Below are 26,045 nucleotides of genomic sequence, written 5' to 3'. Positions count from 1 at the left end.
GGGCAAGCACTCTAACACTGAGCCACCTTCTCAGCCCCATATAAAGGCCTTTCTTTCTTTTTTTCTTTTTTCATTGTGAAAATATTGTACAGAGGGGTTACAATTACATGGGCAAGTTGGTGAGTACATTTCTTATCAAGCATTGTAGCCTCCTCCTTTGTTTACCCTTTCCATCCCTTCCCATCCTCCCTCTCCCCCACCCAATCCTCCCACCCAAGTTGTAAAGTTCGTTTTCGACATGACAACTTGTACTTCTCAGTGTTGCAACAGGTCCACCTGTATCCTTATTTAAACGACTTGTTATTCCACTTCCCCTCCACAAATTATACCGACATCAAATACAGTGAAAGCAACGGTTATACTGTGGGGGAGGGACATACAAAGCAACAAAGAAATAATCTTATAATTGCGTTAGAAACATATGCGTGAAAGAAAAAAAACATTTAAAATACATATCTTAAGGTTCATTTTCCTAACATCACCTTATCTCACCTTTTCTGCTTGACTCATACATATACTAGATATTGCAAATAAGGGAAATCATAGGAGCTATGTTTCTTTGGGCTTGGCTTACTTCACTTAATATAATTTTTTCCAAGTCTTTCCATTTCCTAACAAATCAAAGGAAGGTTGGACAAATGGGATTGCATGAAGTTGCAGAGCTTCTGCATGGCAAAGGACATAGCTAGCAAGATCAATAGAAAGTCCATGGATTGGGAGAAGATCTTCACTAGCCATACATCAGACAAGGGTCTCATATCTAAAATATACTTGAAACTTAAAAAATTAAATCCCCCAACAACAAATCCTCAAAGAAACAACTGCCCAATAATTAAGTGGGCTAATGACTTAAAGAGAAACTTCTCTGAAGAAGAAAGTAGGATGGCCAATAGACACATGAAGAAATGCTCAACCTCCCTAGCCATAAAAGAAATGCAAATCAAAACAACATTGAGATACCACCTCACCCCAGTTAGAATGGCTATAATCAAGAACTCTATTAACAGCAGATTCTGGAGGGGATGTGGACAGGAGGGAACCTTACTTCATTGTTGGTGGGAGTGTAAACTTGTCCAACACTTTGGAAATTAGTATGGAGGTTTCTCATAAGACTCCACATAGAACTCCCATATGACCTAGCAATCCAACTCTTGGACATTTACCCAAATGTTCACAAACAAGAGCACACTAAAGCTACCAGCACAACTATGTTTATTGTAGCCTTATTTACCATAGCTAAGATCTGGAACCAACCCAGATACCCCTCAGTAGATGAATGGATCAAGAAAATGTGGTATATATACACAACGGAATTCTATGCCTCCATCAGAAAGGATGACATTGCCCCATTTGTTAAGAAATATAAAGGCCTTTCTAAAGTGAAGATTTAATACACTGATGTCAAACTATTAATTATATGAATTATGTGTATTTTTACTTGTAATTTTGTAATCAATTTTTAATGTTTTTCATTTCTTGCATGTGAAGAATGAAAAATTTGGAATACTTCACAAATTTCCTATCATCCTTGTGCAAGTGCCCTGTTAATGTCTGTATTGTTGTAATTTGGGTATACATGCTGCTGAAGCATATAGTATCCTCTAAACTAAATAGTTAATGTTGCAATCTTTATACAGGGTTATATCCTTGGGTGCCTATTTGTTACAAGGAAACCTTATTGTTTCTAACAGTGCTATTGATCTTATTTCCCTGAAATTCTGTGAATAGTGGAAAAATTATATTGTTCAGTCCATTGCTCACATTTACAATTTTTTGTCAATTACTATTTTAAATATTTTCCATTTTGGATTTGATTGTACTTTCAAGTATTCATAGCTAGGTCCAAAGGTGATGGCTGTTTCAAGTATTAATTTATCCAACTGAGTTAGCTCTGTGGAGCTAATGGATTCAAAGTAAGCCTTGCTTAAGAGCTACTTCTAAACTTCTGCAGTTGAAATTTTCCCAAATGAGGTCTTACTTTTCCTAAATGAGATCCTAGGATCCCAGGACTCAGTTATCTGCATCATCAGATAACATGGGCAAGACTTCTCACGTAAGCCCATGCAACATGCCAACAGAAACTAATTGAAGACCCATATCCATTTCTCGTTTCCTATATTTCAGGTCCCCAATTCCTTGAGATGCAGGAATTATCAGTAAGCAATTGTGAAATGCAAGGCAACTTAAAATGAATGAGGAGATCACAAAATCTGAGAGACAGTGCTGTAATTCAAACTTTCAGTTTACAGATGACCAATCCATATGAGTGAACAAGATCACAAAATATCATAAGATTATTTTTAATACCACTCCTGTAATGAGTAATGAAATATTTCAGTCCAGCATAAGTGGTCCAAAAAAGATTTCCTGGAATGATAAATCCATAATTGCCCTACCAATTTCTGGAAAACTTGACTTAGAGGTGAAATGTAATTTAGAAAAACATTAAATGAGAAGATCATTAGTGCTTCAAAACATTGGTACTTCAGTTAAACTTGGTTCTGTGATATAAAAATGTTGTCACTCTCAAACCAATGACAACGTACATTTAATCTCCTGAAAGTGTATTCCTTTTCAAATAAACGTTTTAAAATCATATTCACCAAAATAACTTTTGACAAGTAGTTGATACTTAGTGACATTACAAGTTTTTCAAGTGTAGGAAGCAAGTTTCAATAGAGTTGATTTATTTACCCAGCACCAATGACAAATAGGTTCAACCATTCATTAAAGTGTAGAAAGTGTACCACCCACCATTTGTGTTGTTCAGTAGGTGCCTTCCAAAAATGTGTTCAGTAGATCAGCCTCCCATATTTCAAACCCAAAGGTTAGCTAATGAAGTTAATTTCAACACAATAGTTGTTGGGTCTTCCTCCATCCCACGAAAGACAGACAGGGTCCAAGGAAAGGTAAGTGCGGCTGGTAGCCTGTTCCCCAGCCTCCCTTAGCCCAGGAGAAAATCAGACGCAGCAGGGAGTCAGGTCAAGCAGTAAACTCGTTTATTAACACAGAGCAAGCCCTTTTTAAAGCAAAAAAAGAGCACGTGGCATGGGAGAGGAGGAAGAGGAACCAATCACTGTAAAGGCCACACCCTATCATGCACCTAAACTTCCAAAGGCTAGTTATGCACTAAAGGTAAAGTAAATCGGGCTCTGCCCACTCAACTCCCTCTGAGAGCCATCTTTGCTGCCCATGTGCTCCAAAAATAGTGACAATAGTCACAAATAGTTGCCTTATCAAATGTTGTTTTATGTTTTCTCTATCTGTCTAACATAGTAAGAAATATGATTTTAAGTCTTGAATATGAGTACTCATCAGAGATGTGACAAACATAAAATCTGTCTTCTATTTCTATCATATTCCTCTATAATAGTAAATCTTAGTTTTCTTCTTTTTCCAAAACCTACAAGTAGTAGAAAATATTATCCCAGGTAAAATAAAATAATCACACACCATTGTACAAAGCTATTTATAAAAATTGATAATTTGGAATACATTCTAAGCCATTTTTAAACTTTCTTTTTGACTAAAGATCAATCTTCCAAATAGATGAGAATACAATTATGTCTAGGTGCTTCTCATCTCCATTCTTGCAAATTGTTACTGCAGATGAGTGAATTATGGAAATATAAGCTGACATCAGTTCAAGTATATGCAGGATTGAAACTCCATGGAATATATATAAACCTCTCAAAGTATTATCAAATATTTTAACAGAATGAGTATCAGAGAAGAAGTTGAAACCAGAGAGGAATAATAGTGAACATGAAAAATTGAACAAAGGGTAAGTACAGCTAGAATACACATGTGATAAAGGAAGTGATATATCAGAAATAAATATTGGAGAAGGTGTTAGTTGAGAATGATAGAAGGAGTCACTGTGATCCAGGAGTATTGGATAATTAGATGGATATATTTAATTGTAACACACTTGCACAACCTTATGAAATTCAGTTAATAAACACAACAAAAAATCAAAAACACACAAAAATCACAACCAAAGAGCAATCTCTAGAGAGTATGAATATGACCTCTCAAAATTTTAAGGAGTTAATGAAGGGCAGTCTTGGGAAAAGCAAATAAAGCTGTTCAAAGAGGGCAGTTTGGGGTAAGGGAGAATTTTGAACAGGTTTAAATAGATTGTCTAAGGTCATAAATCACCTACATCAGCTGAAAATATTATCTTTCTTCTGCTAATTTTCTTTGGATGAACTGGATACTCCAGCCCTCAGCCACACTTGATAGCTTGAGAAGATAGAATGGATGAAACAAGAACCCATTGCTCCACTGGAGAGAAAAAAATCCTCTATGTTTTCTTTCATCTCTCTTCACTACTTTTTCTTCATACTTTTAAGTCGATTTTGAATTATATTTTTCCTTCTTTGTTCTGGCAAATTAATTAGTCAAAGTAATTCACTAAATATTACTTGCCATTTTTTATCATGCTGTTGATTTGGGTAAGCGAGTCCATTAAACTTCCCTCTTGCATTTGGTTGCCATGAAACAACATCTATGCTAATGAGGAAAAATCTAATTTAAAGATTTCTCTCCAGAAAACCAGTTGAAGATTCTGTGATCACAAATATTTGGCTATACATTTTCCTTTTCTGTTACCTTGAATGTCTTCTTGTGTCTAACGTGCCCAGAAAAATAAGTACTCCATCACTTTTTGGTTTAATCAATTCTAACTTCAAAGATACATTTTCCTAACAAGATGCTTAGACGAATTAAAAGCTACACTGCTTTTATCTTCTCTCTTAAGACTCTCTTTAGATACCATATCAGGAACAGTGAAGTTATTCCTTGCAAAATTATTTCAATAGATTGTTTTTCTCTTGGGGTTGCATTTGCTCAACAAGATGTATGAAGGAGAATAGAATTAAATAACCCATACCTTGAAAGATAGTGTCTGTTACAAAAGGACAATGCTTCTATGTCCTACTTCTATGTCCTCCTCTTAGCTCTTGCTTGATTTCCAATTTATCACTGGTCCTTGGCTTTACGTCTAGTGAAGGACAACACAACCTCAGCCACTGCTACATCTTCATGGTTTCTCTTTTAAAACTCTCTTAAGTTGTCTCATTTGGATGTGGAATTTATTTTCATGTCTTCATTCAATCAGTTCTGCATTGTAGTGAGCCAAGTAAGCTCTGTCACTTTAGGTAGCAAAAATATTAAGACAATCTATATCAAAAAGTTTGGGCCTCCCTGCACTGCTGAAGCCAACGTGCTTAGCTAGGGCTTCTAAGAACAATTTTCTAACCTTTTCTATTTTTAATTCTTTTCTAATCCCAAAATTTTTTGGCTTATGTAATTTGTCTTCACTATCTCATGTTAATAAGGATATTATATTTTGTGAACCACTTAGAAATGTGAAATCATTGGTTTGAAGTATCCAATCAAATTTTTTTTTCTGTGTTTCACTGCTTCACGTGCAAAGACATTGTGGAAAGTGTTACGAAGAGAAAAGTGTAACCCAGTACCTTCTTTCATTGTGTAGGGCAGTTTCTCCCTAAATATTTTGACCCAAATTTTCATTTTCAGAGAATTACTGTTTGATAATTAAAGGTTAATTCACAAATTTTGATATCTTATGTTTTTAAGAATTTTGTATTTAAATTCCACTACAACCTTTTTTCACACAGTGAGAGTATATTTCCAGGGTAAGGACAATTATCGAGGGAACCTACAGGATTTACAGCAAGGTTTCTGAGGTTTGTTTGTTTAGTGTGAAAAAGAGCCATCCTCAACCACGTTGCTTCCTCTCTACTAAGTCTCCATGGACTACTTTGCATGAAAGCCTATTTACCCAGGCAATTTTAAATTTTCTTAATAGGCTATGATGTTAAAAATTTTGAACAATAAAAATTTAAACTCTTGAAATTCCTTTATCAGAACCACGAATTTACCAATCCTAATTCCATCTTTAACATAAAAAATTTAACATCTTGTTTTCATTATATAGTGTCCATGTAACTATTATTTTCCAGGGATTTTGTTATGCATATATATGATCATATATGTTGATGTTGAGCAAAATGAAATCCAAGATAAAAATCCAAGAGATTTTTATTTGCAGTTGTTGTTTTTAATGTCCTATGTGATTTCTATTTTCTATGGGTTTTTTCCTATGGTTTATCCCTGCTGTATTTGATTTTGTTACCCTGTGTATTGTGTATTAATTTACCTCAATTAGAGAAGGGAAGAGGAACAGCAATGGGTTTTTCCCCTATGGTTTATCCCTGCTGTATTTGATTTTGTTACCCTGTTTATTGTGTATTAATTTACCTTAATTAGAGAAGGGAAGAGGAACAGCAATGGGTTTTTTCCCTATGGTTTATCCCTGCTGAATTTGATTTTGTTACCCTGTGTATTGTGTATTCATTTACCTTAATTAGAGAAGGGAAGAGGAACAAAGGACAAAGGGCAAACCAATGCAATAGCAATACTCACAAGACAATATGTTGGAAATGTACATTACAACTTGTGAGGGGTGAAGGGGTGAAGGAAAACTGTGAGAAAAATGAGGGAAGGGTAACAAGTTTGAAAAGTTATGTATTCACTACTTACAATTACCGTAACCCTACTGTACATCACTTTGATAATAAAATTAAAAAATAAGCTGTATAAAATATAATTTCATTGTATTGATACAGTAAATATTATTGTTTATGTAGTAACTTTTAAAAAATAATACTATTTGGCATCTAATTTGAATTAATTACCCCTTTTCTATCAGAGAGTGTTCAATTTGAATGTTATCCAACTAGACAATATTTTCACAATATACTTGGCAATATTTTGAAAAAAGAATAAATTTAGTACTTTTTCTTACTAAAACTGAAAACAGTTTAATTTTAAGAAAACCCATAACTTTTATAATTAAATAAGTTGTTAAGAGGACAGAATATATGGGTTCTTCAAAACTCCTATGGTTAATAACTACTCCTTTTAAAATTCTCAACATTCCATATCTGAGAGAATCAAAACCTGTTTGCATCTTATGAAATTCTGCAATAGATACAATTTCCAATGGGCGTTAACAGATTGAGAGGTAAACAGAAAAATAGCCACATTCTGGTGGAAAATAAAACTCTGAAGCATCTGTACTAATTAATTCTTCAAGAGTAAGCAATATTTTTTTATCAGAGTAAGCTATTATTTCTATGATCATCAGTCCCAAGATTTATGCCATAAAGTCATCCTACCCCAACAATTTCCAACTTGTAAGGTGCACCTTACCTTAAAATTCCTTAATTCACATAATGAATAGCTTACCTCTATTGTGAAAAAAATATTACACTTCTACTAATGTGATGCCCTCCTTGTTCTGGAAAGAACACCACAATAAACTGTGCTCCATCATTTTCCCCCCATTGGTATTCTTGAGATCAGAACACTTGCAATCATTATTTATATTTATACTTTTTCACTATCATAGATATTCAGGATGCAAAGATCAGAAAATTATGGTTCAAAACCCACCCAGGTAGGAAGGTTTCTTAGATAATTATCTGCAATAAATTTCTCAGAAAAAGCCAGACACAAGTGCCAATGATGTTGAAGTGGTAGGGCATAAACAGGCTCAGGGACCGTGTCCAGGCCCAGAGTTCAAGCTCTATGACAAGCCAATACAACAAAAACAAAAATGAAAACAAATCCCAAACCACCTAGTATTTTTCTCAATTTGTAAAGTGGAACGTAATTAAGGAAATGGCTTCCGGAATTACATATAGGTAGAAGAAAGATGTCACACAATTACTCTCTTCATACCAAAGTATACCAAACCCTCAAACAGTTGTTCATTTTCTAAAATTATAAATTAATGTCATTTAATTGTATGCTACTCTGTCTATATTATTCACATTATCATGTTATACATGAACTGTTGGAATTATCTATTAACTAAGTTCTAATTATAACTCTCTTGAAAGTATATTCTAGGAAAATAGAATGCCAGAATCATTTGTGAATTTGTCAATTAAACCTTCTACTTAAAAAGAGTTTTGTAGTATCCTAAAGAATATGAAATTACAAACAAACCAAAATATTTATTTTAAAATCTCAATTCTAATTTAGCAAGGTCTACAAACTTACATTACAAGTACTTTGATATTTCTCGAGGCTTAACCATTTGTAAACCTTCATCATTTCTTTGGAATCCAACACAATGATGCTTACTTACTTTTGCAATTTTTTGGATGGGAATCATGAGCCATTTAGCATCTAGGAATGTTCTGTAATGAAGAGAACACTTAAAACACAACTGAGGATTATATATGAGTTGCATTTCAATAGGAAACTTGACTTCTGAAAACATAGTGACAAAATTAACCCAAACTTCCAACTGTGTATCCCTTTCTTGTTGTTTGGTTTGTTTCATTGAGACGAAATTATACTACCTGGTCCACGAAAGGTATCGCTATGTAATTCCACTCTCTAATCTCCTGTCTTAATCTGAGTGCTAGAATTCCAAGCTTGTATCACATTACGCTGCCATAGTTTGTTGGTTTATTTAATGTAGAAACAGACTAGCAATTCTGAATTTCTCCTATGATCTTATCCACTAGACTGACTGCTCAGACTGTTTATGTACAATTTTCAAAGACATTCTAACATTTGACACAGGATATGAACACTTTCAGATGCACCTGCAGGGGTCTCTGATTCATTCCTCTGATCCAGTCCCTTTAATAATGATTACTTCACTCTCTTAGTATTTCTGGTTCATACGTATGTAATATTCTCAACTTTTTTGAAGAAAGTTCACTTGTGGGCTTCCTAGTATTAAAAATTATCACTTGATTCTAGTCTTACTCAGGAAGTATTTTCTATTGTTTTCTAACTTTTCTACATATTCTGAGAATTGTTTCATTTGTGTATGTGTATGTGCATATATAAGTGCCTCTGTGTGTATGTGTAAGTTTGTATGTGTGTATGCAAAAGCCTGAAGCTCCTATTCAGCAATCTTGCTTATGATTGGTATTCCAGCTTTTGGCTGATTAATTATACATAATGTCTCAAAGCCTGTTCTGTCCAGGCTGGATGCAAACTGAACTTCCCCGACTCCATTACATTTTTAGGTTTTATTTTTCCAGGAGTATCAACTTTGAAACTACAAACATTTTTGTGAGTGTAAAGTCTAACCTGTAGCCCAGATTTTTAACTCAAAAATTCATATAATGTTTGATGAACATATACATTACATATCCTGAGTGTACACTGTTAGAAATGTGATCGTAAGCTGAGTAGTGGTGAAATTGGAGGATTGGGGTTCAAAGCCACCGAAGTAGGAATATCTTGGACACTTTTTTCTCCAATAACTACCAGAAAAGTAGACGTGGCACTGTGGCTCAAGTGGTAGAGCACTAGCCTTGAGCTGAATAGCAGAGGGACAGCGCCCAGTCCCAGAGTTCAAGTGCTATGACCAACAACAGCAAAAATGAATATAAGAAAAGGAATGTGATCTTAGCCACCAAGTTCATTGCTAGTATAATCCCTGTTCTCTTAAGATGGACTCTTTTTTTCCACTTAAGTCCATACTCACTCATATCTGACTTGCATTGGAAACAGAATCATCCTTTCATTCTACTTTTTACAAATTTATGTGATTAGCATACATGATTTAGAAAGGGAGTGGCCTCATGCTTCATGTTACACTTATGAGTAATGCTTTCTCTATATCGCTCCCAGGAATCTACATACAGGACGTGGCTTTATTGTTTCAATGTTGTCTTATTTGTAGAATTTTATATATTGCATACTTAAACTTAAACCTTATACTTAAACACAGAACTTCTGTTTCTTCTATTATTGTTATCGTTTCTTTTACTGTTAACTCATGTATACTTGGGAAATTAATGCACAGCACATACACTCACAAAAAATGATCCAAGAACCTTCTTCCCATTTAAAATTGACCTTAATTTACATAGCATTAAGAAGTTTGAACTCGATGTACTAATGGATAATGCATTTATAAACAATTTAAATTTCATATTTTTCCTGTACTAAGTTGACTCTGAAACACGTGTTACCCCATGTCCAATGGTGTCCTTGTGCTATTTCAATGAAATCAGAAAACATTCATTTTACATGGAGCAGTATCATAGATTGTTACTGGAAGTAAGTGGAAATAACTATTACTGGATGTGGCAATTGCTCCCAGGAGAGGAATTGAACATAGAGGAATGACAAAGTTCAAGTTAACTTTTGCTTTCCTTTTTACTGTACAAGAAAAGAATCCAAGGCTTGAAGAAAACTCTGTCCCTGACTTTTGGGGGGGGAGGGAGTCCGGTCGTGGGGCCTGAACACTGGCCCTGGGCGCTGTCCCTCAGCTCTTCAGCTCAAGGCTAGCACTCTACCACTTGAGCCATAGCGCCACTTCCAGCTTTTTTCTGCTTATGTGGTACTGAAGAATCAAACCCAGGTCCTCATGCATGCAAGGCAAGCACTCTACCACTCAGCCACCTTCCCAGCCCTTGTTCTTGACTTTTGTGAGTGTGTTTTTACTCATATAAAACTTGTCTGTAAACTTCTAGTTGAGAGTATTACAAAAGGAAACAATGTACCATTTGAAGGCCAGCATAGATAAAAAGGAAATAACATTGTTTTAAAATTGTTCTACTGCAAAAAAACAAAGATATGGAGGTTTTAAAGTGTCTTATGGATGGATGTTTCACTCCTGAGATGATTCTCTTGTTGCAGGAGTCAGTTATTAATTCCTTTATTCTGGTACTGAGTTCTCCATAGCAAAAAGGATTTCAAAAAAGCAGGATTCAGTGAGTATGATCAGAAAAATCAGCCTCTTCTCATACCAGTACTCCTTTAAGGAGGGTCCCAAAGAAATACCTGGGTTTGTTTTGTTTGCTTGTTTGTGTATTTTGTGATGGTTAGTGGGGCTTGAACTCAGAGCTGGACCCTGTCCCTGTACAGTTGTCTTTCCTACCCACGTGTCCCCAACGCTACTAATCTGCTGCTTGAGCCAAACTCCACTTCTGGCTCTTTTGGTGTTTAATTACAGAGAAGAGTTTGTCAGACTCTCCTGCCTGGGTTGGCTTTGAACTAAGATAGTAAGAAAGCCAAGTGACATCAACAGTATGGACTTCTATTTTGAACCAAGAAATATTAGATGTTTATAATAAAGCTAATATTTAGCAATTTTTATAAGAAGAGAATACATCCAGCAAAGAAGTCATAACTTAAATTAGTCAGCAAAAGTAGGTGCACTGAATCATTTTTGAATTATTTTCTCTGCTTGGGAAAATTACTATTGACTTCATTCCTTTTGGGGAAACTTAATGTCATATTTGCACTTTTTGTTGGTTGTGGGTCTTGAACTCTGATCATGGGTGCTGTTCCTCAGCTCTTCAGCTCAAGTTGAGCGCTCTACTACTTTAGCTATAGCACCACTTCCGGGTTTCTTGTGGTTAATTGAAGATAATGGTCTCATGGACTTTGGTGACCAGGCTGGCTTTGAACCACAATCCTCTGGTCTCAACTTCCTGAGTAGGTAGGATTATAGGCATGCGCTACCAGCACCCGGCTCATATTCGCATTTAGTTCAATTAATGACACTAAGTAGACAAAGAATGGAAATCTGAATCAAATGATGGGACATTGCAGCTTTTCAGAAAAATTGAGGTAGCAATAAATATGTCCTTCTTTTCCATGTTGTTACATTAATGACTCATGAGTTATGGGACCATTGCATTAGCATCCCCTTCCATCTGTGTAGGTGTATTTAGCATCAGGAAATGCTCATAAAAAATAGAGAAATACAGATTTTTAGAAAGCAAAGGAAATCAGGTATGAAAGAGCATAGAAAGAGATACATTTATCAAACAGAGATTAAGAACTAGCCTAAGAGATTTAGAATGCTAAAGGCAATGAGGAATAAGCCTAGTTGATAAGTAGTTTTTCAATAACTAAAAATGGTTCCCTAGAACAGTTTCTGCTATACCTTAGTTACTATCGTTTATTCTTTCCATCTGGAATTATTCCTTCTGTTCTGTCACAACTGTTAATTAGCCTCTGCCTTTTTGGTGCCATGACTGGCCAAAAAGTTTTCCAAATCTCACTTAGGCTACCCTTCTCATTCTGATTAGCAGTGACCTTACAAAAGCCTGGAAACTTTGAATTTCCAGAATTAATCTTCACTTGACATCTAAGCACATTCCTGGCATTAATTGCCTTGACCTAATGAACAAAACTTTTTTTCAAAACAGTATCCTAATATAGGTAAAGTACATGAATTAGGGACTATTGTCAGGTATCAGTACGGAAGGAGCAATTATGTATTCCAAGTATGGGTTCTTTATTTTGCATTTACTAACTGAATGTTTGTTGTTTTTATTGTTGTTTTTGTTGTTTTGCCAGGCCTGGGGCTTAAAATCAAGGCTAGGGAATTATTCCTCAGCTTTTTTTTTTTTTTTTTTTTTTTTTGCTCAAGGCTAGCACTCGACCACTTGAGGCACAACACCACTTCCAGGGTTTCTTTTTCTGTTTATGTGTACTGAGGAATTGAACCCGGATTTCAAACATGCTAGACAATCACCATACCATGAAGCCACATTGCCAGAGCCCTAAATGACGTTCTTAAGATGGCATTACATTTTCATTGCTAACTATGTATCATAATTTTGGCCAGAAACTTTAGCTAGAAAAAGACGTAGAACAGAATACTAAGTCCAGTAAGGCTAGATGGACAATGATTAACCATTACGGTCTAGCCAGCCACAGAAGGGCTTAGCTCATAGAGCTGGTACAACAGACTGAGCGAGACAGCTTTTGACCCACAGCCTACCTCCAGAATGAGAGCTCCACCATGCTTCCAGCCACATGGGGATGCTGGGCCACCTCCTCTAGTACCCATTCAATCAATTCCTGTGTGTGTGTGAGAGAGAGAGAGACAGAGAGAGACAGAGAGAGACAGAGAGACAGAGACAGAGACAGAGAGAGACAGAGAGAGAGAAGGTCAGAATTGGCTCAGGCCAATAATCCTAACTACACAGGAGGCTGAGATATGAGGATCATGGCTCATAGCCAACCCAGGCAGGACTGTCTGTGAGACTCTTATCGCCAAAGAACCACCAGAAAACTGGAAGTGGCACTGTGACTGAAGTGGTAGAGAGCAAGCCTTGAGCTGAGGACCTGGGGGACACTGCCGAGGCCCAGAATTCAAGCCCCACAACTGGCAAGCAGTGGACTTCTCACCACAAGATGTGGACTGAATAGGACCCCTTGTCCTAGGGAGCATGGCAGAGAAGTCAGGCCGAGCTTCCTGTCAGCTGGGAGTCATGAGGAGGTCACCCGGCATCTCCATGCCTCAGTTTCCCCAGCTGCAAAACTGAACAAAGTGAAGGATCTCCTTCCTCATGAGGATAAGGTAATAATGAAAGAGAGCCATATCTTGTTTCATAATCCCATACCTGTCACACCATTAATAACACATACCTTCTGAGCCCTTTCTGGGTATCTTCCTGTTATATGCTCATAGAATTGCTGAGAACCATATCTGACTGCCGCTCCCTCTGTGCCTGGCCCTGCTCCAGAGATCCTTCTGTATTAATCCCTTGTTTCCTCGCTACAGTCCCATGAGGAGATTGAGGGCCAAGGGTCGAGGCCCAACCCAGAGCTTCACCTGTGGTCAATAATCAGCTGCCATGCACTGAGTTTGGTACAATCCATCTTAACCAATGACTGAGCATGGCGATGCATGTCTACCATCCCAACTACAGAGGACCAGCCCTGGTGGTGCATGCCTGTCACAGATAGGAGGACCAGGATCCAGCCCAGCCAGACCATATATTAAGTTTCCATCTCAGAAATGCCCAAGACAGAAAAGCTTGGCTCGCATGGTAGAAGACCTGACTGGCAATCCAAAGGCCTTGAGGTCAAACCCTAATATACCAAAAAGAACCACAGGCCCAGTGCCAGAGGCTCATGCCTATAATCCTATTAGTCAGGAGGCTGATATCTGAAGATTACAGCTCAAGATTTAAAATAGTGTTCACCTCGGCCATCAGAGGTCATGATGAGAAGACCCAGAGTCTGACCTATGCTGTTGTGCTCCATACTAGCAGGACTCACATCCTTACTAAGTGCTGGCCATGCTCTCTGCCCCTGGGAAGCCACCCCCTGCAGGCTGCACTCCCAGATCTTCCCAAGCTCCCACTGCCCCCAATCAAGCCCAACGGAGTACACAGCTTGTTCTTGTATTTTAACAGTGCTGAGTCCCCTTAAAGCGTCTCAAACTTCCAGGTCCCCAGACCTCAGCTGCGAAGCCTATGCACTCCCTAATGATAGCTGGTACCAAAGCATCCACCTCCTTGTTACAACCCACTTCTACACACACACACACACACACACACACACACACACACACACATCCAGACTGGTGACAGAAGACTTGTCCATGCAGCACCTGCAATATGCCAACTGATCACTCATCTGAGCACAGTCAGGCTGTACAAGGAGAAAGATGATCTTTCTCTTTCTCTCCCTCTCTCTCTCTCTCTTTCTGTACCTCTCTCAGTATCTCTCTTTCACACACACACACACACACACACACACACACACACACACACATACACACAAACTCAGATCAGTGCCTCTCCAGAGTTTTTTGGAGACCAGATGGACTGGGAACACCAGCAGAAGCTGGCAGAGCTGGGAAATTTGATCACCCTGTGAGAACTGTTGACAGCTGGGGGAAGGTGGGGACAGGCCATGTGTATGTGTTTGAGGGGGAGGTGTTTTCTCAGATATGCACCTTCTGCTCTGACCCCCATCACCTTTTCTGGGACCCTCTTCAGGTGAAAGGGTGACTGAGCACAGAAGACAAGGGCTCACACAGCAAGGGGGCCTATCTTCTGCATCCAACATACCCTACCCCCAGAAAAAAGGAAATGACCCCAGAAGGCAGGTGTGGACATGCTGTTTCCCATCTCTGACTAAAGCCACCACATTCCCACCAGGGAGAGGAAGGGTGCAGATGTGCTGCTGTGTGGCTCCCACTGCTTCAGGCCAGGGGCTCTGTGGCGCCCACTCCTGACCCAACCCTTTATCTCCCTATTTCCTGGGACACTGGCTGCTAGGGATGGGGATGGAATCCACGGCTCAACCCCCCCCCCCCATCCCTGGGACACACTTGTGGCAGAGCCCTGACCGGACTGTGGGGCACAAGGGAGGCACCAGTCCTGGTGTGGGGGGAGAAATCTGGTCCCGGGGTGCGGGACTGTGTGGCAGCCACTCACTTGTGCTGCTGAAAGAAGCTGTTGGCAGCTGCTCCAAGTGGGGCAAGCAGTGATGGCAGAGGCATGGTGGACACTCAGGCCCAGAGTCGAGGACAGGAGGGCCAGGACAAGGTCAGGGACTCAAGCTGGCCAGAGGTGCACTATTGCACCATTACCTGAGGACCCCAAGAGTCATTGTGGGTGTGAGCCAGAAGCACCAAGTTTGAAACTCTGCTCCACAGTGAAGGGGGGCAGGGAGCCGGGGCACTGGCAGGCACTTGGTGGGACTGAGCAAGGCTTCTCCTCCTAGGCCTCGAGTCTCTTGCTCACCACTCAGCCACATCTATCTTCCTCAACTGCTGGTAGTAGTGTCAACAAACAGGGAATCCCGGTGCTTCCTGGCAGCATGGAATGTAGGTGCAACTGCCATTCTTGTATCCCATTGGTCAGAATAAACCATGAAAAATGGGGGTGTGGCCTGAATCCTGTGATGCAGGCAGAATGGGCGGAGTCAAGATGGCAGCAGCCCCTTTCCCAGATAACTGTGTCCAATCCAGTTGAGGAAAAGAGGGTGACCTGCTTTAGCTGGATGGCTGCACCCATTGTTGTGTATGTTAGTTTGTTGTCAGTCCTGGACATTGAACTCAGGATCAGGGCACATTCCATGAGTTGATTTTGCTCAAGGCTAGCCCTCTACTACTGAAGCCACAAGGCTCTACTTCTGCCTGTGTTAGTACCATTTGGACAGGGGTCTCAAGGACTTTCCTTCCTAGGGTGACTTTGACCATGATCCTCCTATCACAGCCTTGTAAGTATCAAGGAGGACTGCTGAGAGCCACTGGTGCCTGCCTAATCATTGGTCTTGCTGATGTTCTAGGACAGACCAGTGAGTTTCCTATCCTCGGGATTAAATGGTGGGAGGTGGAGCCCACAGTTTGAATCCTGGTCCTGCCATCTCCAAATGGCAGGAGATCCTAAGAAACTCATTCCTTTTCATATGATTACCAATGGAATGTGATGTATGTCATGATTGAATGGGCAGTTCTTGAATGATTCTAGGATAAAATTATACACAATTATATATAGGACACTGATCGATTTTAGTTAATACTTTATGAAGCATTTAAACAATCACATTCATTAAATGGAGGCATAATGAAATATTTAAGAATTGGATGTCACATAGTAGAAAGGTGCCATTTTTTTCTGCCAGGACTGAGATTGGAACTCATGCTCTGGGTAATTCTGTTGCACTGTGTGGGAAGGGGAGGTTTGCCTCCTTGAAGTCAAGAAATTCAAATCTATTCCTTAGGGCTGAAATCAATTCCCACCATTAGAAAACATCCTATTCGTGTACATTGTAAATATATTATTTATATTTACATACATATGTTGACTCCATATTGCGTTCAGTGTAGTTATTCATTTTATTTTTAGTCTTATTCATGTATTGATTGTTTATTTTATTGACTATTATGACATATAGAATAGTGATTAAATAGATTACATAGGATATAGGTCTGCATATATATTCCATTTCATTCCTGACACCCAAGACTTACACAGAAAAGGAAAACATATGTTACCATCAGCTTTTTACTCCACGATTCATTGTTTGGGATTGCTGGCATCTGAACTCACAGCCTACAAGGCCCAATTCATGAATGGGTGAGTGTCAGCATGCCATCCTGAGGCAAATTGAGCTGACAGGCAGTTCCTCGGACCTGAGACAGAGCCCCAGGTGTTGACAAAATAAGAACAGATTGACATGCAGATGGTAATAAGCTAATAAGTATATATCTTGATAGAGTGCTAGAGATGTCTATGCATTATTCAGTTATATACACTACATTCCTACCAATTTATTATGCCTCCATGTAATTAATGTTATTGTTATCATCCTTAACAAACTATTAAGTAAATCAATCAGTGTCTGAAATTATTGCACTCCTGTAACAGTATTATTTTAATGTTTCATAAATATTAAATAAAATCAGACTCCTGAACTCATGCTGTCCAGTTTTGTAGGGGCATCATTCACGATCAAATCATTCAACCGTAACATTGATAATATTTCATTGTTATTCCTATGGATGGGAATGAGTCTCTTAGTATTGGTTGGTGTCAGGAGGAGGATTAGAAATCAGGGCCTACATTGCCACGTGGGTCTATGTCTTCCCCAATAGTCTGCCAACTTTCAGCAATGCAAGGTGATGTACCTTTGCTACAGTGTCATTCAGACCCGGCCTGGGGGGGGGGGTCACCGTGCAAAGGAAGAAAACATAAAAAGGCCATCTCATTGCATTTTTCCACACAAGGCCTGGTGTTCTAGGATCCCAGGATCAGCTGTGGGTCCAGTGGCTGAACCCCAGCATAGGATGATCGAAGCTGAGGCAGAGTTGCCACGACCTGAGTTCAAGTCCACTGCTGAGCAAAAAAAATAAATAAATAAAATAAATTAGCTCCCTGGCCTACAATTCACCCCATTTATTCTGCCAGAATGTGGATTTGAACTCAGGTTCTGAGTAAATCTGGAGCACAGTGAAAGAAGGGAAGCTCTCTGTACTTGAAGATAAGAAAGTCAGGCCTGTTCTCTAGGAGTGATTTCAAACCCTAACCCTGGAAAAAGTGCTATTTATATACATTGTAAAGACAGGATTTGTCTTTACCTATGGATGCTCACTCCATACACGTTTGGTATGGTTGTTGCTTGTAATTTTTGTTTTATTCATTTATTTACCATTGATTTTACTATGATGACACCGATTCTGTTTATTACATTGATGACATCCTATCACATGGCATCTAGATTTGTAGATGTGTTCTCCATCATGCCTGACACCCAGGAGTTTCAGAGGAAAAAAAAGGTTTCACACTCAACTTCTTCCTCCATGATCCAATTGTTAGTAGTGCTGGGATCTGAACTCAGGGCCTAGCAGGATCAAATGGAGAATTGTTCAAGGTGAACACACCAGCCTGTGACCAACTAAGGAGTTAGGCCATTCCTATCATCTGACATTGATCCCCAGGCTGGGCCACAATAGTCATAAATTCATTATTTAAACATAGGATCTATATTTACATACATATGTGGACAGCATCTTGCATTTGGTGTACTTCTCCTTATTTTCTGACTTATTCATGGAAGTATTGTGTAATTTACTGATTATGGTGACAGATACAACAGTGCTTACATGGATGACAACCTATTGCCATGGCTGTAGGGTTTACTATGCATACTCTATCCTAGCTGAGACCAACGACTTTCACAGGGCAGGAAAACAGGTGAATCGATGGGCTTCTCACATCAGGATTCATCTTTTGGCAGGGTTCATATTTGAGCTTAGAGCCTAGTAGGCCCAATTTGGGAAAGGGTCAAGGTGAGGACACCAGCCTGTGAGCAATGAAGGAGATATGCTGTTCTCAGGACCTGATATCGAGTCTCAGGGAGGGCCAGCATAGTCTTAAATTCATAATTTAAACATAGGACCATATTTACATACATGAGTGGACAGCATCTTGCATTTGGTGCACTTCTTCTCCTTGTTTTGTGTCTAATTCATGGAGGTATTGTATATTTTACTGAGTATGGTGACAGGTATAACTGTGTGACATGGATGACAACCTGTTCCCATGGTTATAGGGTTGCCTATGCATTCTCAATCCTAGTTGAGACCCGGGACTTTTACAGGAGAGGAAAACATGTGCAATGACTGGCTTCTGACAACACAATGAAACTTTTGTCAGTGCTGGGATTTGAACTGAGGTAGCTCTGTTGAACTGTGGGGGAAGGAGAAGCTCACCATCCTTGAAGACTACAATGCCAGGCCTGGTCCAGGGCCTGATTTGAAGCCCTAGCACTAGACAAAATAACAAGTTCACCTTTTTTAAACATAGGATCTCTATTTACCTACAGGTGTAGTATGCATCTTGCATTCAATGTAATAATTCTTTTTATTTTGTGTCATATTTATGGATGTATTGTGTATTTTTTTTTGAGTTTGGTGACATATAACTGTGCTAACATGGATGACAACCTATTCCCATGGCTATAGGGTTGCCTATATAGCATTCTCCATCCTCGCTGAGACCCAGGACTTTCACACCAAAGGAAAACAGGTGGATCCATGGGCTTCTTACATCATGGTGAATCTTTTGGCAGTGCTGGGATTTGAACTGAAGGCCTAGCAGGACTATTTGGTGAACACACCAGCCAGTGAGACACTAAGGAGCTAGGCCATTCCCAGGACCTGAGATCCAGTCCTGTTGGGGGCCAATATAGTCATAAATTCATCATTTAAATAGAGGATCTATATTTCCATACATGGGTGGGCAGCATCTTGAGTTTGGAGTAGTCATTCTCTTTATTTTGTGTCTCATTCATTAATGTATTTTATATTTTCTTGAATATAGGATGACGGATATAACTGTGCTAACCTGGATAACCACCTATTCCCATGAGTATAGAGTAGCTTATACATTCTCCATCCTAGCTGAGACCCAGGACTTGCACAACACAGGAAGCAGGTGCAACTAAAGGCTTCTTACTTCAGGGTGAATTTTTGGCATTGCTGGGATTCGAACTCAGGGCCTAGGAGGCCTAACGGCCCAGTGGGTCCATGGAACACACCAGCTTGTGAGCCAATAAGGGACTGGGCCGTTCCCAGGAACTGAGATTGAGCCCCAGGGAGGCCACAATAGTCCTGCATGCATCATTTCAACATGGGATTTATATTCACATCCGTGTGTGGACTGCACTGTGCATTTAGTGTAGCTATACTATTTTGTAAGCTATTCATGGATGTATTGAGTATGTGATGACAGGTATAAATGGGCTGACATGGATGACAACCTATTCCCATGGCCTATGCATTCTCCATACTAGCAGAGATCCAGGAATTGCACAGGAAAGGAAAATACGTGCAACATCTGACATCAAGATGAATCTTTTGGCACTGCTGGGATCTGAACTTGGGGTCTAACCAGGCAAATTGACGAATGGGTACACGTGATCACACCAGCCTGTGAACCACTAAGGAGCAAGGCCATTCTCAGGACCTGAGATGGAGCCCCCAGATGCAGATGCAGGGGGAGGGGACACAACAGTCATCTATTCATAAGTTGAATGTAGTATGCAAATAAGTACATATTTGTATAGAGTAAAAGAGACGATGACCTGTGATGGAATCCAATCTAAGGTGTGTCTACTGATTCTTGGATCTTTCCCAAAGCCTCCATTTCATGAATGTGATGATTATTTTCACGCTTAATCAACACTTCTTTACAAATAAGCAATAACCCATGTGTCTTGCCTATCATTTCCTACTCACATCATGCACGAACTATTCATTCAAGGATTAGATCGATCGCATTCCATGACTCTTTGTGGTACAGAAACCAGTAACTCAGGATTTCCCGCCATTGCCTTCTCATAGAAGGACTGAATTCAGGACTCAGGCATGGAAAGCATACTCCTTATATACATTTTAAAGATAGGATTTATACTTCCATACAGATGTTCAGTACATATCGTGTTTGGTGTGGTTATTCATTTTCTTTCTTGTTTTATTCATTCATTTACCATTTATTTTATTTGCTCTGTTGACACCTGTACCATTCATTAAATTGTTTACATACTTTCACATAGAATCTAGATTTGTAGATGTGTTCTCATTATTACTGACACCCAGGACTCTCCCAGAAAATGAAAACATTTGTCACACTGAGCTTCTTAATCCAAGATTAAATTTTTGGCAGGCTAGGATATGAACTATGGGCCTAGCAAGCCCAATCATGAATGGGTGAGTGTGAACATAGCAGCCTCTAGCCAATGAAGCTGTCTGGTGGTTCCCAGGCACTGAGATGGAGGCCCAAGTTTGGCCAAAACAGCCAGACATGGATAGGCAGACGGTGGTATACAAATAAATATATATTAGTGAAGAGTGCCAGAGCTGTCTATGATTGAATGATATCTACTATGTTCCTACCAACTATTAGGTATTTATTATATTGCCATTGAAATAACATTATTCTTTTCATGCTTAATAAACTATTAGTTAAGATCAATCAGCATTCCAGGATTATTGCATCCAATTTTACACTACATTGAAGCATGAACTACTCTTTCAATAGGTATTCTTATGCATGGGAACAAGTCTCTTGTGATCTCCTGCCATTGGTAGGTGTCAGGACCAGGATTTGAGCAAAAGCCTATGTTGACATTGTTGGTTTATGGCTTCCATGATAGCCTGCCAGCCATCAGCAATGGCAGGTCAGGTCCACTTTCCTACCATGTCATTCAGAACCAGGATGGTCACAGTGCAAACAAAAAATCGTAAAACTCCCCAGCCCTCTATAGCTCAACACTTTTGTGCTGTCCCACTTTTTTTGGTCTTCCTGCAAGCCCTCTGAGTCTAGAGTCCCAGGATCTGCTATGGGTCTGGAGGCTGCACCACAGGCTAGGGCGATCGAAGTTGAGGCAGAGTTGCCACGACCTGAGTTCAGGCCTCGTGGTTGGCAAAATTAACTAATTAGTTAATTAATTAACTAAATTAAAAAAAATATAAAGCTCCCTGGTTTGGAATTTCTGCCAGTTTTCTTTCCTAGCCTGGGATTTGAAGACAGGGTTTTGGTAAATCCTTAGCAATGTGAGGGAAGGTGCAGAGATGCATCTACTTGAGTTCAAACCCTATGCCAAGCCAAAAAAATAATTAAGTCACTGACCATGGCAGGGAGAAGTAGTTGTGGAGATGGGAGGGAAGGGATGATAGATGTAGGGCACATGGGCATCAAAGATGGCGCTGAGAGGGAGTTGAGTGGGTAGAGCCCGAGTTGTTTATGTTAAAATCTGACTTTGTACCACAACCAGGCAAAGTGACATCAGTGCTTGAACAGAAAACAGACATTAGGGAAAGTATAGAAAGCTTAGGCGCATGATAGGGTGACCTCTACAGTGATTGGTTGGTTCCTTTTCCTCCCCTTCCATGCCACGCGGTTTTTTGCTTTAAAAAGTGCTTGCTGCATGGTAATAAACAAGTTCCTGCTTGACTCCCTGCTGCATATGACTGTCTCTGGGCCTAGGGGATACTGGGAAACAGGTGAGTGACACACTTTCCTTTCCTCAGACCCCATCCATCTTCTGCCGAACTTACAAAGACTCAACATCTGGCACCCAACGTGGGGCACGAAAGGAAAATATTCTGGCTGAGGCTAAGGTGTCTCTATGGGTAAGTGAAACCTTTAGTATGGGTAATGCTATCTCACAGAAGGAAGAGGAGGGGCAACATTAGGCCTAGAGGGAGTAAAAGAGGATTTGGGAAGTGGTAAGGAAAAGGAATGGGTCAAATTCGACTGATCAGACAGAAGCATACACAGTGGAAGTCAAAATGATGGTGAAGATTACCCCTCTGATGCGGGTGCCCATGACTGTCCTAGGCCCTCACCCTATTCCCGCAATTGGGGCAGAGGTACGGTGCTGTATGCGGCCCTACAGAGGGACCTGGGATGCATGGACCCTTATAGACCTTCCAAGGAGGGACTGAGAACAGGGGAAGTAACCTATGTGAAGTCCTACCTGGGAGCGGCCACCCAGGAGCCCTGACCCTGGGCCAAAGGATTCACTTCGCCAAGCATATTTGGTCAATCTGGCACCAGGAGCTAACAGACCATTGGAATAGTGTCCATGGGAAGCAAAGGATCTTAAAGAGCTCCGCAAGGCAGTGGTGGAGGATGGCCCAAACTCTCCTTGGACCTAGACCCTATTGCAGGACATTGCTCATCACCCATGTGTCCCTGAGGACTGGCTGGATGTGGCCAAAGCCGTCCTCGCAGTTTATTAAATGGTGTGCTTTCTTTAAGGAGGAATGCAGAGTGTGGGTGGAGAATAACTGGCAGGCTCAACCCAGGATACCTATTACTTAAGCCATGTTAACAGGGACAGGAACAGGGTACTCCACTGGCATCCAACAGGCCACAATACCTGTCCTGTACCATGACCAGGTGAGGCAGGCAGAACTTGCAGCGTGGTACAAATTGGATGAAGGTCCCAGTGAGTCCCCCATATCAGGAGTGAGACAAAAACCGGGTCAGGCTCTACCTGATTTTATAGACCAATTCCAACAGAGTGTTCACCGCAAGTAGCCATCAGGGAACCTCCCAGATCAATTTGTAAAGCTACTGGTTTGGGAAGGGATGAATGCAGGACACAGTAGGGCATGCGTGGGATTGAGAGAGAGTTCCCTGAGCAGATGGGTGGTGGCTTCGCAGGATGTGAGAATGCAACAGCACCAGTCCCAATCACTACCTTAGCTTTATAGGCTCAGACATCTGCAATGACTGAGGCTCTTACCCAGGCTCTGGGAGCCCGGGAGCAAGGGCCATCAGGGAGAGGGACATGTTTTGAATGCAGACAGGGGGGGCCACTTTAAGCAAGACTTTTCACAATAATCCCTCATGCTAACTGGCCCGAGGGGTCCAAACCACCTCCTACACTCTGCCCCAGGTGCAGGAAGGGGTACCATTGGAAAAAGGATTGTCAATCCAAAATTGATTTAGATGGGAAACCTTTAAACTAGGGGAGGGGCATCCTCCAGCCCCGTTCACGCAAGGAGGAAACCCCTCTGCTATAAGGCCCAGGCAACCTCATGGCAGGACTACCCAGGCCCATTGGACCATCCCCCTGGTGGAAGGAATCTGCCCTAAAAGAGTATTTTCATAGGTGGAAAGTGGTTTCACTGCCTAATTGACATGAGTACAGATTGAACCGTACTCAGGGAGGAGGAAGTGCCCTTGGACTGGAAGCTTGCACACAGGCTCCAATTATTGGGTGTAGGGGGCAACTCACAGTCCAAAGAGACAGTCGCCCTTCTGAAATGGACTAGCCTAGATGGAGAGCAGGAAAAGATTTGCCATTTAGTGGCAAAAAACCTTACTGCCAATTTACTAGGGCAAGACATGCTAAGACAAATGGATTCCATGGTCACTACAGACCATCTAGCATCCTATGATGATATCCTGGATGGAGAAGAAGCACAAAGGCTTAAACAGGATCTAGAGGGATTTAAGGAAAAGGATTTTTTTAACTTTCATAATTACAAAGAAGAACATAAGGGACCCTCTCAGGTGCACCCCCAATCCTAAAGGCCATTGCCCCCTGAGTACCTCCCATAGGTGGAAACCAGGAAGCCCTATTTGGGTGGAGCAGTGGCTATTGACCAAACCTAAACTTGTAGCCCTCCAACTTTTGGTGGAGGAACAGATAAACCTTGGGTACATACGCCCTTCTGTGAGTCCTTGAAACACACCTGTATTTGTTATCCAAAAAGCATCTGGGGCCTGGTGCATGCTCCAAGATCTACGTAAGGTAAATGAAAGGATGGAGCTAGTAGAAATACCCCTAAGAGGTATGCCCTGGACTCCCACTATACATTCAGAATATACCTTGGTTGTGATAGATATTAAAGATTATTTTTTTCTATCCCCCTGCATCCAGATGACTGCAAGAAGTTTGCCTGTCAGGTCTTCGTCCATCCCACGAAAGACAGATGTGGCCCAAGAAAGATAAGTGTGGCTGTTTGCCAGTTCCCCAGCCTCCCTTAGCCCAAGAGACAATCAGACACAGCAGGGAGTCAAGTCAAGCAGGAACTCGAGTATTAACACTGAGTAAGCCCTTTTTTAAAGCAAAAGACTGTGTGGGAGGGGAGGAAATGGAACCAACCAATCACTGTAAAGGTCACACCTTATCATGCACTTAAGCTTCCACCAGCTGTTTACACACTGAACGTGAACATATCCGGCTCTGCACACTCTACTTCCTCTCAGGGCCATCTTTGATGCCTGTGTGCCCCACAGATTCCCCCACCCTCTTTTTTTTAATGGCAGATCCACCTTCCAGTTAGTTATCTTTTTCCCCTCCTCTGTAAAGATTATTTTAACAGAATTCCATTGATAAGAATAGCATTGGCCACACAGGGGTTTCGAGGCAAGTCTGGGGGGTGAGATTTGCCAGAAAAGAATAGGGAGGGCCCTTGTGCAAGATCTAAGAGCCGGTCCCAGTTACCTCACATCCCCATCTAGCACAGTAATAAAAAGCCCCACCACAGAAATGTCCCAAGAAGTTCTATTAATTCTGGGGCATATATAAAAGTCAGTATCTCATGAAAACAAGGAAAATTTAAAACAAAATTTGCAGACAAAGCAAAGCAATCCCAGGCACCTGGTGTCTTTTAAGTAAGCCAGTTCTTGTATGTGCCTTCAAGCAAGCACAGGGGTCAAGATGACCTTTAAACTTTACTGTTGGCTTTCAACACCCCGTTTGTGTTTAAAGAAGCAATGTAGCCTGTCTTAGGTTGGGTGGATCACCTTGTCTGCCTTACCTGTCTTTGTGAACTTCTTCAGAACGAAGCTGAAGGCCCTGTCTTATGTTGGTCAGACTGACACCCCCCGCTTACCCATCTCTGGCTGTGGTTCCTTTCAGGGGAAATTCACTCACTTGGAGCTTGATCTGATGTAACTGGCTGGCTAAGTTCGTAAGAGTTTTGCAGTGCACGTATAATGCAAGGATGGCATAGAAAAACAATCAGCAAAAGCATTCCCAGGCCAAGCAATGTCATTAGCAGTCCTTTAACATTATTCAGGGATGAGATAGCAGTCTTTGCCACTTCAGAGTCCATAGGTGTGGGTTGTTCTGGAGCAGATTTTAGACAGGTTTATAGGAAAGCATAACAAAAGGTGGTTGTACAAGCAAGTATTAAAAGAACAATTAGAGCAGGTAACATTAAAATAAGTTGCTCCTACAGAAATATTAAATGG

The 26,045-nt window shown here is 40.6% G+C and overlaps 1 pseudogene; it reads right to left on the bottom strand.

Moving 5' to 3' along the window:
- Window positions 1-1,492: 1,492 nt before the first annotated feature.
- LOC122118519 lies at window positions 1,493-1,591 on the bottom strand (annotated as a pseudogene).
- Between the last annotated feature and the right edge of the window lie 24,454 nt (window positions 1,592-26,045).

The sequence above is a fragment of the Dipodomys spectabilis genome, unplaced genomic scaffold, assembly GCF_019054845.1.
Source record: "Dipodomys spectabilis isolate Male_0828 unplaced genomic scaffold, ASM1905484v1 ptg000154l, whole genome shotgun sequence".
In the NCBI taxonomy this organism is placed as follows: domain Eukaryota; kingdom Metazoa; phylum Chordata; class Mammalia; order Rodentia; family Heteromyidae; genus Dipodomys; species Dipodomys spectabilis.
Note: the sequence above shows the minus strand (reverse complement) of the source record. Positions and strands in the feature narration are given on the sequence as shown.